Raw genomic sequence first — 18450 nt, 5'->3', positions numbered from 1 at the left:
GAGCCCACCATAAATGGTGCTCAAAAAATCATCTCGCATGAACAAAGGGAGTAGCTTTAGGTTTGAACATCATCACATCCACTAACCTGCAAAAACTACACACATTTTTGTTCTCCTCACCCCTTCTAATTACAGTGGAGGCCATCTCCTCTGTCTCTTTTCCTGTGAGGCAAGCTTTTCACTGGGTTCTGGGTCTCAACTCCCTCCTGGCCTTCACTCCATTCTTAACCTCTCTCTTTCTGGCATTAATGTCCTGCAAGTTAAAGAAAAGCCCTCTGTGATGATACTTTCCTTTCTATCTTCTACTGACCATTTAGCACCTTTGTTTTATACCTAAATGCTCCAAAATATTTATGTATACTGTCTTTAATTCTTCTTCTAGTCTCTCTTAAATCCACTCCAAACTATCTTCTGCCTGAATTTTTGACATCTGAGCTACCAAACATCACTGATGACATCTATACTCACTAAGCAAAAAGGATACTCCTCTCTACTCATTTCAAGTATCCTGAGATACATGGATACACTAATGGGAGATATGGGGGAGAGAGAAAGAGATTGGGGTGTGCACAAACTTGGAGATGATGGCACAGTCCCATTACATAATACACCATTCAGTAAGATCATATGATCAGTGACTAAAAATATTCATAAGCATCCACATTCCAAAAATATTATGCCTAGAGATCAGGTATCTGCTTTTTTATGGCCTAAAGTCCTCCAATAACATCAGACAAACTTAAAATACTTATGAAATTATCACACCAGAGACATAGTTCGCACACATTGTTTTACTCTTTTCTTAAGAAAATGGTATTATGTTAGACTGGGAGCCAACAAATGACCTCAATAATCTATTACAAAGTTATTTTTTAAAAATCAGATCTTGAATAAAAATTTTAGTACACAACAGAGGAAAATCCTTTAGAATAAAAAATAATGAAATGTCTAGATTAATCTCATAATGATAATCTGTGCTGCTTCTATTTCCTGAAGGTACACGCTACAACTACGTAGTGTTACTCTCTGACTCTAGTATTCTCAACCTAGAGTTAATGATAGCAATACCTATCAAAGTTATTGTGAATATTAGGTGTGATGATTCATACAATATCACATTTTTGTTGGTTCATAATAAGTACTCAATACAAACTTATAATTTTGATTATTAGTAGTTATAATAGTCTCATCAAAAGGAACATTTCTTACAGGATGAAGATGTGAATAGATGTTGAATGAAAATAATACAATACCTAGCAATAAGTAAGTGCTCAGTAGATGGTAATAATCACTAATGTTATTTTATTCATGTATTTTATTATTTTTCTCTCAGCACATTATGTGGAGTAGGTAGAGACAGGTAATGTTATTCTACAGATGTGGAAAATGAAACTTAAAAAGATGAATTAATCTGCCAAAATTCACACAGCTAGTAGATTAGAGCCCAGATCTCAAGACTCTTGGTCAATGTCATTATGATTATCTATTGTGTGATAATTTCACAGGTCAGGTGCCTGTCTTTGTAAATGTTGCTTTTATACTATGCTATGGTTTTGATAAGTGTCCCACAAAGGCCTATGAGTTAGAGGCTTGGTCCCCAGCCTGTGATACTACTGTGATGTTTTAGGATATACATCCTAGTAAGGAAATTCAGTCATTGGGTATATACCAATGAAGGGGATATTGGGGCCTAAATACTTTCTCTATGTCTCCAGTCTGCCATGAGGCGAGAAACTTCCTTTACTATATACTCTCATCATAATGTACTGCCTCACCAAAGGCCCAAGGGCAATGGGGGTAAGTAAGCATGGATTAAAACCATGAATCAAAATAAACCTTTCCTCTTTTAAGTTGTTTATTTCAAGTATTTTATCACAGAGATGGAAAGCTAATATGCACTACAACAGCAGATTTGAGGTGTGGCAGACACCTTATATCCCAGATTCCTAGAGGAAATTTTACTACCTTGGACTTCTCAAGCATTCTACTACCAGAAGATTATTGTTGCATGTTGATTCCAGATATCTGTGCCACCTTCAGAATAAAAACCACATCACTTCTCTTGTCTATTACTTCACTTTAGTAACAGTAGTAGTAGTCATCCTAATTTGCCTGATCCCTATAACCTGAGATGGCTAATTTGGGACTGAAATCTCAGTTGGCAATGCTAATCACAAGGGCCCCAGAAAAGAGCATAAAACAAATTGTACTGTAATTTGTCATAATCACTCCAATAGGTTCAGTCCTAGATATGTAGAGATGGCTTTTGATTACCACCCAGGCTCTGTTCCATTTTGAGGTCAAGCTACCACCATTCCATTAAACAATGTTTTAACAATGCAAAACACCCTACTGTTCTTCTAAAAGAAGTTTTTCTTAATTAGTATATATTGGAGTTGGTCTTTCTTTCTGAACAGGTGTTTTGGAGAAAGTGTCATATCAATCAGCTCTTTTTGTCTGACAATTTTATCAGGGTCCCTAGAGAGCAACATGTTATGAGTGATCTGCTATAAAAGTTACTGAGAACAATTTTAACAAATGTTATTATGGTAAACTCTCTGACTTCAACCATACAACTTTGAGTGTTCAAAGATGTAATATGAATCATCAAAGCTTTCTCCTCTGGTAGTAGAAATAATTGAATAGTATATCCTTATCACTGTTATCAAACTTAGTTTAAGTCACTTCCTGTGACCGTGATTTACATATGATTATCTTCATAACTCTAAGGTTTATTAAATTGACTGCACATGGAGTAATATGGGGGATCCTTCTTAAAAATTCTATGTTAATTGATCAGCAATAGGGACAGTGGGTGAAGGAACATACATTCATATAAAAACTCACAGAAGTTGGACTGTTTTACATTGGCTTACACTTTATGCAAGGAATTAGTGCACTTGGTTGGAGAAATACAGACTGCTTTCTGTAGAAAAGCTATTTCTGAAAACATAAGAAAAATAAATTAAACTCCAAGTAAAAGAAGATCTCAGATCCTCTAAGGAGTCATCTTTAAAGAATATAATACTCAAAGGTATTTTAATTCCTAAATATCATTCATAATCCAGACATGGCAATACTGAGGAAACAACTAAAGTGTATTTTTATGCTAATCATTCTAGTAGTATTCAAGCCTTTATCATATTTATGTTATCATTTTTCTTGAGGGTTAAATTCTAGTTCAGCTTCTTTGTACCAAAATGAGATCAAAACCAAAGCAGCATTCAAGAGCTCATCCACAGTCTCTTTAATCACCAATCAGGTCACCCACCCCCCTTTTTTCTTGTGTATACAAAGATGATGATTAACTCAAGAAGCAATTACAGTATGGTTCTCTTGAAAAGGATGCATGTTTAGGTCTCACATAGAAACTTAATATTTTAATCACAATTAATGTGTCTGGGAAATGTCTACCATCCATACAAATAAATATATCTATAGTGAACCCATGTGGAAATGTAACGGTGATTGGTCATTTATTGTATTGGCCTAGGATATAAACACCCTTCCAATATATATGGAATTCTTACCTCTTGAGTTTTCATAGGAGACAGGAGCCAATTCTTCACTAGAAGAGATGAAAATGCAAGACACTTGCTTTTCTAGCCTTTTTTATTGCTGGAGCATTGTTGAAAGCCACAACCCCTGGTATTTTGCCAGAAGTAATGGTTGAGAGGCAAGCCATTAAGATGATGATGGATTGAAACAGGCTGTGTATTCAATTGTATATAGACCACTGCTGTCCACCTCAGGCTCCCGCTACTTTGGAGTTCTCGCTGGTTGGTGAGGTTCCGGTGGAGGGAGGTCCGGTTGGTTGGTGTGTGGTGTCCCTGGAAGGGCCACGTGGGTGGCATTTGGGGGAGTTCAGAAATAAAGTTTGTTCCTGCTTGAGTGGCTCGTGATTTTGTGCCCAGCCAGACTGTGGCAGAGCATAGGCCCATTTGATTCTTACTATCAAAGTATCCTGGTAACCAAACATCAGTCTAGAATATATTCATATTCTTACAATGGGCAAATATTAGATACCTTTGTGGAGTTTTTGAAACTTAGGATTCCTGGAACCTATCCTAGAATAATTAAATCAGAATCATCTCCAGGGTAGAGTGAGTGTGTGAAAGTGTGTGTGTGTGTGTGTGTGTGTGTGTGTGTTTTCACAGGTTATTCCATTGCATAGTGAAGTTTTTAAAGTTCTAGTTTAGGCCAAGACTTCACCCAACAATGCTAGGAAAGTGATGTAGGAGTGATGCAAGGAGAGGACAACTATGAGTCCTTGGTAATAGTAGCACAGTCAAGTTCCTGAGGTAGTAGGGATAGCAGTATTAGTGAGAGCATCCATTCTCTAGTGGCCCATCATCAGTAAGTAGTCCAGACAATAACAGTAAAGTGAATCCTTGGTCCATTCTTCAGTCAGATTTGGGGCATTACTTAATGTTTCATGGTTATAAGATTAATTTTTAAACATTCCTGGTGATTCTGTAAGCTAGTCAGCTCTCTTAAATTTGGTCCTTTCTGCACATAAATCAGCCAGAATTCTTTTCCGTTGTTGGCAAATAATAAAAAGGATTATTAATATAGAATAGTAGCAGGAAACACTGACTGCAACAATGAGACCTAAATATGAATCCTATATAACATCTCTATCAGTAAAATGAGAATGCCACCTAGTTTATAAGACTATTGTGATGAATTAAATATTAACTCAAAATATGATTGGTAGGTTCAATTCTAAAAAAGCAGGATTCCAGATCTTATTGGCAGCTATTCTTCATCAGTTAACTAGAAATTGAATAACAAAATTTGAGTTAGCAAAATCCAAGTATATGTGAAAAAAATAATCTAAATACATCACTTATTTTTCTCTAGTTTGCTTGACTATAAGCTCACTTCCTATTTATAGATTTTATTTGTGTGATTAGGAATCTAGTAGTGTCCAATGGCCAATATCTTCCCATCACAATGCTGAATTTTGTGGTATCATCCAATGTTAACTCATTCAATAAACTCCTGCAATTAGCTGGTTGTTGCTATGGCAAAATGGAAATTAAAACTTGAGAATTCTAAATCTGATATCTGCCAGACGGGTAGGATGCAGACAAAATGTATTTCCATTATCATGAGGATTTTTTTTTGTAACCTGACTCTCCACTTCCCCTTTCTCTCTCCCTCACTTCCCCTTCTACCCTTCCCCCACTCATATGATCCTCAACTCCACCCTGTAAGACACACAAGCCATTTTAATCAACTAGAATCCAATTGTCTGTTTTTTCATACTTAACAACTCTATATAGAGACACACACACACAAACACAAACATACACTCATATATTCATGCACGTGGTGGTGTCTATTAGTTTTTGAAAAGAGTTGTTCAATGTGTGATGCTTTTAGGTGCAAGTAACAGAACTCTGGGAATCAATGGTTTAAACTAGGTAGATATTGTTTAGTGAACAAGACATCTAGTAGAAATTAGTCCCAAGGTTTGTTGGAGTGCTCAAAGACATAATCCACAAGCCATGCTCTTTGTATTCTATTCCTCTATCCACAGGCGTGTTGCCTTTTACTTAAGCTGTTTCCTGCAGCTCCAGACATTCACACATTATTCAAAAACCAATGGGAGGGAAACAGGAAAACAAACTCATTTTTATACAGCTGTCTGTAAGAAAGAAGAATTTTCACTTATGATACAAGCACATCTTATCTTACTTCTAGATGGCAAAAATTTGGTGTCACACATACCTATCTTTAGAGTAGTCATTGGTGAATGGAAATGCTATTCTACGATTTATTTTTTATGGTTCAGACTGAGCACACTGTCCCAAGACAAGACTGGGGTCCTTTCTTCAAGGAAAAAGTCATGGAGGAATTGGCTACTGAAAAGGCTACCAAGAGAGTCTGTCATGATAAGATATGGAATTGAAACATCTTAGAGGGTTTCAGTAAAATATGTAACCAGTGTATTACTGAAAGAAAGTAATGATTCCATTGCACAAAAAAAAGACAAGTAGGAATATTTGTTCTACAGGAAAAATTGTATGTTTAAAAGTCATTTACTAAATAATACATAAGGCTATAAAGTTACCAAGTTTCTGATACATAATAAGGGTATGTAGTTACTAGTTAACTAAGTAACTATATAGGAGCATGTTTGAATCATTTGAAAAGCCTGAAACATGTTTATTCCAGGGCCAAATCCCTAAACAAACTAAATCAAATCTCCTTTGGAAAAGTTGTGTAAAATGTCCAAACTTTCAGGGCAATACTAATATGTAGCTAAGAGAGACCAAAAGTCTTTAAGAAAACAATTAACAATGAAAACATGCTTTCTCATTTTCAACCCCTTCCTCCTCTTGTCCTATCTCTCTAGGAGTGGTCCACACAATTGAGATGCCCCATTCTCCAAGACACTCCAAGGTCTGTCCACTTTCTATTTTACAGATACTCCACCTCTTTCAGCAAAATGACCTACCCAGTGACCATGTCGTGTCACTTTCACAGGAACTGATCTGTTCTACAAACTAACATTACCTTATATGGACTTCTGTACGGATTCTTCTAGAGTCTTTAGCCTAATACAATGGTAAGGCATGGGGCTGGTGAGAGAAAGGGTTATGGAACTTGATTTACCAGTTTTCAATGTGAAGGTAATTCCTGTGGTCTCTCCAGATATGTCTGACTTCTGCTACTTTGCTCCACCTAGCAAGATTTGCCCATCCTCCATGGTACAGCTTAGATAAACTCTGTGATGCTTTCTTGACTCCTAAATGTGACTTCCTATGCCTTCCTCTCTTCTCTCATATCATGAAATCCCTGCTACTCACAGTGCTCAGTATACTACCACATTATTGCAGACTGATTTTTTTCTGTCCACAGTGGGCTTCCTTAGTGCAAGGATATCCTCCTATTGCTTTTTCCCCAATCTAGTACCTTTGACCAGATCTCATTTGAATCTTTGCTTAATTTTAAAATCTGATTCCCCACAAATTAAGAGATCCAATAACAGCTTTCCAACTTGTCTAAATACTGTTGTAGAATTCACCACAGCAAAAATATACCTTCTTTTGCCCAAATTTCCTTTGAAATTCTTATTTCTTTTCTATTTCTTTTCTACTTGTCATATTTTAATACTCCAGCTAACTTCAGCACCATATAGGTGATGGAAAGAATTGATAAGAAATATATATTATCATCTTGATGTTTTAATCTGAATAATGGGTATATAGAGGTTCAATATAAATAATATTTACAAATTTACATATATTTTACATATAACATGCTCATGTGTAATTTAATGAGATATATGTAATTCATATATCATATATTATTATACATAGTATTTATTGTATATAATATATATTTTAATATACGATTATATATTTGTACTATACATAATAAATGTATGAGTATATATTTATTTTAAACATAGTTATACATTATATAGAATATATAAATAATATACAAGTATATAATATAATAAATATATGTATAAATATATAAATTATAAACTTATATATTTATTATAAACTTCTAAAAATATAAGTATATATTAAAGTAAGTAGATAAATATATTTCCTATGTAAGTATATTATATATTAATTTCATTATTTAAAAAACACACTATAATATTATAATAGTGAATATACATAAACATAGGTAATTATACCAATAAAAATAAATTATATGAATAATATGCACTACTTATTCTAAATTAATACAATGAGAGATAAATATAAATGCCTAATATTTCATATATAGCATATAATATTGTTTATAACACATAAATAATATATTTATTATGTAGTTATTGGTGTATATTGTAGAGAGTAAGTATATCTTGAGATTAATTTCACAATTCAGTTATATATAATACTCTTAATTAAATAAGTACATAAAAATGATATGAACATATTCAAACATATGTATATATAACTTTATATATATAATGTTTTAATAGTAAGATGGCTTTTAAGATTTAAAAAATTGTTTCTGGATGCTTAAAACTTCTTTTAGTGTGTTAAAAATTGCCAAAGGCCAATGTCTCGGCTTGGCACCAGAATCACGAGCCACCACACAGCTTTGTAGGTTCAAACAGCAATTCTTTATTCCCGCTCTCACACCGCCTCCACACAGGTCCAGGGGCAATCACGTTCTGCCGTCTCCCGCACAATTCACCTACTCCACGAGGCTATCTCCAAATCCCATTTTAATCTCACGAGAACTCAACGGGAACAAGCAGCAGGAACACCCTAATCCCAGCAATAATCTTCAACTTCCAACTTCCCTAAAACCCATTGTCTTAAACTGGCAACGCCTTAAACTCAAGGAGCCGGTTACTTCCTCAAACCTGATCAGCTCTAAACCCGGATCCGCCTTGGTCCTTGAGCAAGGTCACCTTATTAAAGCATGCATGCAATGTCCCATCGAATGTCCTCTAAGCAGCATGGGGTACGCTTGGCAAGGAAATTTCGATGCGTCATTCCTACTTGGTAATGGCCCTCAGCAAAAAATATCTTATGTTATCAAGATTTACCCTGTCTTATGACTTTATTTTAATAGTTATATTATTTAGGGGCTTTTTTTTTTTGGCCACTAAGGCTCTAAGGAGTTCTTGTCATTTAACTAGATATTAGGGATTTTTCTTTGTTTATGATTGTTAAATTGTTAATCTCTTAAAATATTACCAACCCATGGGCTGGGGTTGTGGCTCAGTGGTATAGAACTCACCTACCACATCGAGGTCCTGAGTTCGATCCTCAGCACCACATAAAAATAAAAAAATAGAATAAAGGTGTTGTGTCCAACTACAACTAAAAAATACATGTTTAAAAAATTACCAACCCATATTTCTTTCATTGATTTTAGTAATATTGAGTATATACAAAAGTTGTATGAAACTGACTTATAATACCTAACTATCCAACAAACTTGTCTACTACCATATTAATGACTGTTCACACTGTTGCTCCCTGCCTGACCTTCCCTGTTCTCATTTTCCTCTCCTGCCCCCAAATAACCACTGTCTTTAATGTTGTGTTCTTCATCTTCAGGAGTGTTTTTCACTGGTTAGACACATAATTGTATTCTAAATATCATGTTATTTAATTTTTCAGTTTTGAAATTTTCTATAAATACACCCATATTCTAGGCTTCTCTATGCTCTGTTTCCAAATATGTGCTTTAATCTTATTCAGGGATAATGCACAGGCTTTATACTAATATTCTTGTATTTCAAACACACACACATCAAGTATGCTGTTATACTTACTTTTAAGTATTCATGTAGATTTTTCTGTTTTTCAGTTTCACCGTTCTGTTCTTACCTACATCTCTACATTCCCAGTGGGCGTTACTTTCCTTCTGTGTGAGTAGCTAATAGAGAACACTCTGATTTTGTTACTGTGAAATATTTTTGTTTTTATTCTATTTGTATATCTTGAAAAAATTCTCAGCTATTATCTCTTCAAATATTGCTTTGTTCTATTTTCATTCCCCCTCTTGTTCTGCCACAATTTAAATATATATGTTTGATTTCCTCTCTGCATCCTCTATGTCCTTCTCTTTGTTCCATATTTTCCATTCTTTCTGTTTCCTTTTGGATAATTTCATCTGAATTACTAATTAACCCAGTAATCATTTCTTCAGCTATTAAATATGACAATTACAGAACTTGATAATTTATTCTATTCTAGAATTTATATATTTCTCTTTCATATCAATATCACTTTTTACACTTTCTAGTCCTCTGCAGAGACTTTTTTTTATTTTTAAAAAAAGATGGCCTTATCTAAAGGAACATACCATTTTAAGTACATTCTTCTGCATAGTGTAAAAAATCTATCTAGAAATGTAAGAAAATAGAAACTCTGTTACTCTTTGTACCTTTGTATTGCTGCTTGTTTATATTGTCTTGTTTTCTCCTGAGTCTCATTATGCTTGTGTCCTAAATATTGTATTTGAAAAACTGTATGTAGATCTCAATTTCTCTGGAAGACAATGGTATCATCCTTGGGGTCTTTAAAAAAAAACAGTTTCTTGCAGGTGCCTTCAGTTATTTGAACCTGGGGTCATCTTAATCTAATTTTAGATATTGAAGTTTTTTGACTGCCCAGGTGACAATAAGCTGGTCATAGTTTGTGTAAGTGGCATTTTTCTTTAAGATTCACTATTACTCGTAGGATGCTTCCTTATAAATTCTCAGTTTAAAGAATGGGTTGGCAAGTTAAGACCCATAGGCCAAATTAAGGCCAGCAAGCCAATGTGATTTTCACATAATTCATGAACTAAGAATGCCTTTATATATTTTTAAATGTTTATAAAATTCAAGATGAAATAGAAACCATGTGTGGCCCATAATGATACTTCTCTCTGGCCCTTTAGGCCAGGGTTGGCAAACCAATCTGTAAAGCATGGAATGATTCATCAAATCCCCATTTTGTTAGATCCTATTTCCCAACTTTTATCTCACATATCTTCAAGGCTTTTAAAAAGAGACTAAGAATATCAGTTACCTATTCCTAATCACAAAACTATCAGTGGGGCTATGAGGCCTCAAATTCCAGACACTGTCTTGTCCCATATCTTTGTCCAATAAGTCTTTATTGTACTATCTTTTATAGATCTTTTATACTTTTAAGAACATAGTTTTTAAAAAGTTAATTAAACAAAATATTCTCTTTTTTGGTACCAGAGATTGAACCCAGGGATGCTTAACCACTGAGTTATATTTCCAGTCCTTTTTACATTTTATTTAGAGACAGGTTTTTGCTAAGTTGCTTAGGGCCTCACTAAATTATTAAGGCTGGCTTTGAACTCTTGTCCTCCTGCCTCAGCCTCCCAAGCTGCTGGGATTATAGGAGTAAAATAATCTTGAAACAGAAGGTATTATGAATTATCTATTTATTACCCAAAGTCAATAATAAATTAGGAGATCTGAAGAAATTAAGTATTTTAATTTATATGTATTAAAATATTGACTTTTAATTTTCAACTATATTTCTATTATAAATAATTTTATTTTCAAAGCTGCTTTGATAAATTTTATAGACCTACTATATGCTAATATTTAAATAACCAATAATGCTAAATGGATAAAATATGAAATATTTAAAAATGTATCAATGAGCTGACAAGTAAAAATACACAGAAGTTAAAAAATTAATAATGGTAACTGTATGAAAATTAATCCCTGGATACCTTCTAATTCATTGTTCAATCCACACAAATGTGGCAGCCCTACATTCTTTAGAAAAATAAGATGTATTTTCTAGTCTTATTTGTAAAATATTGAAATATAACTTCATCTCTGTAGATTAAGCAAGTCTTCATTAACAGCTACAATAGTAATCAAATTAATTCACACATTTTACAAGAGACTACATATGGTCATGTGTTATAAGTGTGATATTTTGATCCGTGAAGGACCACATTTACAACAGTGGTCCCATAGATTATATCACGTGGTTCAATTATAACTGTCGTAGGTTGTATAAGTAATTTCTATGGTATTTTCACAACAGAAAAATCATCTAATCATGCATTTCTCAGAATGTATCCCTGTTGTTAAAAATATAGCATTACTGGCCAGGTATGGTAGTGTTATGCTCGAATTCGGGACCCCCAAAAGACCACCAGAGACCCAAGATTGATGTAAGCAGCAAAGAGGTGTTTATTGCGAGCTAGCTCGGTCCTTCGCGCACACACACCAACTGGTGATGCTGAGAGGCCCCGAGCCCAGGGTTTGCAGCAGTTTTATACATTCTTTGGAGAAGGCAGGGACTTCACATACATCATAGCATCTCTTAGCAAATCATCGCACACCGCGGGAAAATCAAATAACAACTCTAAAACATGATTAGCACATTCACTGGCGGGAACCAGTTGGGTAGGGGTGATTGGTTACTACAAGAGGGGGATTCTTTTGAACTGACTGGTTTAGGCCAAGACGGGTGTGCATGCTGAACTACATGGTTTCCCAATATGTTATCAACCACCATAAACTACTGGGAGGGTCATCTGGCATCCCAGGTATTTCCCTGTCTCATGCTGACTGGTGGCTGCTAGGGGGTTGCTATGGGTCCCCACCTAGCCTGACTGAGTCAGGGACACCTGGGGCAGCAGACCTCTCCTGTTATTTGTAGATAAACAACTTAGCAGGGTGGGAATGTGCCTAGGAGTGCTCTGTGGGTTTTTCCAAGGACAAAGGCCATGTCTCTTCCTTGGACAGGCTTTGCTCTGAGGTAGAGGCTGGTTTTTCAGTAGCACACACCTATAATCCCAACTTCTTGGAAGCCTGAGGCAGGATGATGGCAAGTTTGAGGCCAGCCTCAGAAACAGCCAGATCTCATCTCAAAACAAAGAATAAAAAGAACTGGTAATATAGCTAAGTGGTAAAGTACCCCTGAGTTCAATCCCCAGTATCTAAAATTAAAAATAAAAACCCATAGTATTAATACTGTATAATCATTAATCATTACTTAGTAAGTGAACAATTGATGACTGTTCCATAATAGCATTGCCTGTTTGGAAAAGACTAATGAAGTGCGCCCAAAGCCAGTTTTCCCTCCCAGGCTCATAGAAGAATGCATTCCCTATCACGGTTACATTAAGGGAGGAGCATGTGAATTAGTTTTAGTGAATGAAATACTAGCAGAAATGGTTGTGTCACTTCCATTCCGTCATTTCAAAGCTCCTACACAATCCTCTAGCTCTTTTCCCTTTCCTGTTTATAGAGGGTGTATGTTGAAATGATGTTATTAGCCAGAAAGTGGACAGACTCATTAGTAAGTCACTTCATGGTGTCCAGCTGCCCAGGAATTTCATCTGATTTGCACTATACTCACATATACAAGAAATTGGAATGAGATGGACATCATTACCCTAAGTACATGTATGAAGACACAAATGGTGTGAGTCTACTTTGGGTACAACCAGAGATATGAAAAGTTGTGCTCTATATGTATAATGTAAATTTTAATGTATTCTTTGACATATATAACAAATTAGAATAAAAATAATAAAGAAGAATAAAGAAATAAAGGATTTCATATTACATCATGTAGATTTCAAAGCTAATTCACTACTGATGTATAACCTAGCATTTTCTCAATGGATTCTATCCTACAAGATCCAAAGCTACAGATGTTTACCCTGAACCATAGTGTTAATAATAGCAGCATTAGTTAAAGCAGAAGTTACAACTAGTTTTTACTGAGTCCTTGTTTTTGCCAGATATACTAAGCACTTGGCATATTTCAAATCTTCCATCTCAACCACAACCCCATGAGGTAGGTACTATTAGTATCCCTATTAACTTATGAGAAACCCAGATCTTTTCTATATTAGGTAAGATCTTTTCTATATTAGGTAATTTCTCTAAAGGTCCCCCAAACTAGTCCTAGCTAATGAAAATTCTCAAATCCGTCACTTTTCAACACTGCCTTTAACATTTCTTTAATTCAATTTTTTTTTATTCAGGACCTAACAGGTGTCAGACACTTAATTACTGTACACATAGAGTCCAGGAAACAAAAATGGCTCACTTTTCCTTACACAAACTAACATTTAATTTTGTACCACACATTAAAATCACACACAAATGTGTTCATGCATAAAATCATGTTTTCATACATAGTAACATGAAGATCACTTGCTGGACCAGTTCACATACTCACAGACCCAAGATACAATTATTTGTTCTTTTGCAGTCATCAAACAAATGTCATGCACTGGAAATATCAAGTAAAAAGATATGGTCCTAATTCCTAAAATAGATTACCTTTTAGGGGCAGAATCAAATAATCTTTCTCCTGGAAGAATGGTTAAGTAGAGGCTCTGAAAAAAAGTCACAAGATAAACTGAAATTTTATTACACTTATAAGTCATATCTCTGACATTTTCAGCATATTTTTTAAAACTCACATACCTTCTGCAAACTATTGGAACTCTGGATATGTTAATAAATCCTAATAAACCCATAAGTTGCAGCTCATTTCTTTTAGAATGGAGGTATTCTCACTGTTAGAGAAACTTTTTGTTTTTACTAGAAAACCTCATCCCAAGATATAACACTATTGATGCTAAAAATATTAAAGTGCTTTATGTTCATATTTTAATGTCATTAACCTATTTAAATATAATAAATATATTTTAAATTTGTATTCAATAATGTGTCATGGCTTTTTTGGCACTAGTTATTTTGAGTGCCACTGTACTTTACTAATGCTGTTTACATCTGTGTAATATCATTTCTCTTCAACTTTTCAGCCATGCAAAATAATTTTTAGTTGATGAAAATTTTATGACTGGATTTTGATTGATGATTAATTTCCTATTTTGGTGTTTGTGATAGTAATTTTATACACACACAGAACTCTGTCTTAGGTACACCTATAGTTTCTGATATCAATCATGCAACTCTTCAATGGTTGTCATGTAAATTCACAGTGGATAAACAGCAAGTTTAGCAGAAAAACTGGCTACCAACAAAGGGGAAATGATTGATTATGACCAAGGATTAATGGGATTTTTCAGCCAACAGAGGCATGTTTTGCATTCCCTCTGTGAGCCAAATAGTTGAAACTTAACATTTTGAAGCATACAAAACCATATTGTTAAATATAGGTACCATGTTCTATCCAGTTTCCCTAAAACTTTTTTCTCACATAGCTGAAACTATATTCACTGAGTAACAACTCCCCGTTTCCCCCACATCCTGAAAACTACCCTTCTTTTTTTTTTCTTTTTTTGTTTAGGTAAGTTTGCTTTTTAAAAATATCTCATGTAAATGGAATCATGCACTATTTGTCATTCTGTAACTCATTTATATGTTAAAATGTTCTGACCACACACATACACACACACACACACACACACACACACACATACACACACACACACACACATTACAAGGAAATTTTTAGTGGTGATAGATTTATTTAGTACCTTGACTATAGTGATGGCATCACTGGTCCAAACTCATTCAAATGTATATATTAAATATGCAATATTTTTGTGTGCCAATTACACCTCAAAAAGCCTTTATGTTGAAAAATATCCAACTATTTCATAAAAGCCTGTCCCCAAGGAGTTAGACATCATTTTCACTCCAATTCCATCTCAAGAATTAGTCAATGATTATAACTGCAAGTGATGGGGATCTGGAAAAGTTTATGACTGACCAGCTAGCCATCATCCAGTAATACCTGACCGTACAAAAATTATGTTGCTCAGTTTGGTAATTAGTCTCCAGACATAGTCCCCAAACCATGCTTCAGAAATGCCTTTTGGTAGTTCCCTTTCACATTGAATCTGATTCCCCTGTCTCTTAACAGAATACAAAAGAAGTCATTCTGTAACTACTCTAGAATAAAAGCTTTTGTTTCTGTGCTCTTTATTTTGCTGATCCACCAAGTCAGAAGCTCAGCAACCCTGATTTAAACCTGACCATGTAAAAAGCCCACATGCAGAAGAGGTGACCCAGCTGTCCCCTCATCTCAGCCAACTTCAGCCTTCAGCCATATCCAACAATGTGAATGAATCAAAGAATAGGCATGGAACTATGGCCTTGAAGATAAGTAGGAGTCAGTGCATAATATATGTTTCCAAAAGATTCACCCCACAATACCTGTGAGGCAGGAATTTGTCATGTTGAAAGAATGAAGACGCAGCCAGTTTAGACAGAGCAAAATGAGCAAGGGTGAGAGGAATAGGAGATAAAATGGTGGAAGGGGAACTCTGTAGACATTTTGTGGGACTTTGGCTTTCAAGAACACTGAGTAAGATCAGGAGCCATTGCAGAATTTTAAAAAGAGGAGTAACATTATCTGACTGAAGCTGTTAAAAGGATCCTTTTGATCAAATGAAGGACAGCCTCAAGGGGAATGAATTTGAAAATGGAGTTCAGTGTAGTGGCAATTGTAGTAACATGAAGGCAATGGTAACTTCAACTAGAAAGCTGAAAAGGCTAAAAATGTGGGATGGATTTGAGATACTTTTGGGAAGTAGAATTTGCAAGCTAATATTCTTTAAAATGCAGAGGAAAATTCTCTCTCTCCCTCATATATATATATATATATATATATATATATATATGTCTATATATAATATATATACACATATTTACATATATTTATACATTCATGCATATATATATATATATATATTTAGTTGTAGATGGACACAACACGTTTATTTATCTATTTTTATGTGGTGCTGAGGATTGAACCCAGTGTTTCACATATGCTAGGCAAGCACTCTACCATTGAGCCACAGCCCCAGTCCATCTTTCTAAATCTTATCAGCTACATACTTGGAAGCCTTGCAATGAGTAGGGATTTAAGAAATATTTACTGAGTAGAATGTCTTTAACATTAGAACTTTGAATATTAGGGTCTGCTTCTGCATCAGCTCCACATGTAGAGCAAAAGAAGTAGACCTAGGCTTTGTGGCTTGATAACAACAGTGGAGGATGTGCACAGAGAAGGCAGGAAACTCCTCCTCCTTTGCACATTGCTGAACTGTAAACAAGGGCTTGTCCAAAAGTCCCCAAAAGTAATTAATGTCCCAAAGAAACAAAAACATGCTTTACAACACAGGCCATGTTTCTCAAACCAAAAGACATTACGTTGGAAATCCAAGCAATTTTTTTTTTTAAGTGTCCCCAATTGTCACACATTGGTCAAGACTTAACTATGCTCTGATTCATCACACTAAATATGCTGTCCCCATTGCTTTAGGCTCCCTCTGATTTGATATTCATTCAGGAAACATTTATGGCATCCCTTTTTTATGTCAGATCCTGTGTTGCAAGATGAACAAGGCACAGTCCTGCCCTCACAAAACCTAGAATTTAATAGGGATAGAAAATGCTAACAGGGATGGAAAATATGCTAACCTTATCAATATTAATTGAAGTTTCATTACAGATTTTATTGAAGTGCTCTAATCTTTTTCTTATACTTGCTCTCAAAGATTTCCAGGGTAAAATACCATACAATGATATTTTACCATGTTCTACAATAAAATGAAAAACATACAACCTAACATGTAAAGTATGATTTTAGGTTCACTTTGACTTAATTTCTAACTGACATTTCCTCATCAGGGGGTTTTACTTTCTCACTGTGTTGAGTATTTAATGATTTGTAAACAAATACTTGAGAGGTATCTATTTTAAAGAACCAGTCACCCTTTTTGTAATGAAAGAAATTCTTTTGTCTGACATCCTCATAGGGCATTTGTTTGCAACCAGCAATTAGCAAGACTTATACTTACACTTACACTTACACTTACACTTACACACACACACACACACACACACACACACACACACACACACTCCTCTATGTTTCCCAGGGAGCCCACATAAAAAGTAATTAATTGGGTTAAGCCAGCCATTCTTCCACATAGCCCAGAAAAAGCTAGAAACCCTGATACTCAATTGTCAAGGCTTATGTGTGGTCAGGGAAATTTCGGGAGGATACCTGTGGCAACCATCTATTTGCCTTCCTTGGGCTCAAAACACAAATCTCTCCCCTTAATGTTTGAAATTCATGTTTTCCTGCTATTTTATACTTTTCCTCACAAACCAATTATATTTCTTACAGTGTTTAGATTCAGAATTTGTACATTTTTCTACCTCTTCAAGTTTTCCTTTTAATTTTTCAAAGAAATGACCATGATGATAACATGATCCCGACATTAATTCAACTTATTAGATTTATTACCATAACTGACTGCAAAACCTCAGCTTTCCTGTTTACAATGCTCATCACTTCCTTACTACAGCTTTGAGAATAAACAAAGCAATACAGCCATTGACTCAACATTACTTTAAATAAGTCAATGGAAATACAGTGATAGATTAAACTCAAGCTGTTTCTAATCACATATTGTATTATACACTCTGTCATCTGCATTCAATTTTGAGTACTAAGGATGCTTGACTATTACAATTGAGTTCCACACACTCTTGAGAACATAGTTCTGCACAAAGCACAACCAATAAATAGAATAATCAGGCAGAACTATTAAATCATATCTCTATATCTAAGAAGGTTGAGAGGGCATTTATTTGTTTCACAACATGCTTCCCTGTTTCAGCTTAGAAGGACTGTCTTGACAATCCTCTGTGAGAGGTGTTATCAAAGTGAAGTCTCTTTTACCATTTCTAGGGGCCATGTCCTACATTTCTGAGTGTATGAAAAATGGAGAATGGTGAGATGCATTGCTCCAGGGTACACCCTTAGATCATCTGCACTTCCTTTCTCATGCGAGTAGCTTAGAAAATCAAAGTAGCTCTTATTGAAGATAGAAAACAAAGTATTTTATAATTTATAAGATCACTTCAATGAATGCAAAATTAGAATAGAATATGTTCTTCAAGGTTAAGAATATCTCCTTTGTGGTTTCAATGAATGAAGAGGAAAGTGTGAATCAAGAATTATATATGACTGG

The sequence above is a fragment of the Ictidomys tridecemlineatus genome, chromosome X, assembly GCF_052094955.1.
Source record: "Ictidomys tridecemlineatus isolate mIctTri1 chromosome X, mIctTri1.hap1, whole genome shotgun sequence".
Taxonomy (NCBI): Eukaryota; Metazoa; Chordata; class Mammalia; order Rodentia; family Sciuridae; genus Ictidomys; species Ictidomys tridecemlineatus.
The sequence above is the reverse complement of the archived record's forward strand: the minus strand, read 5'-3'. Positions refer to the sequence as shown.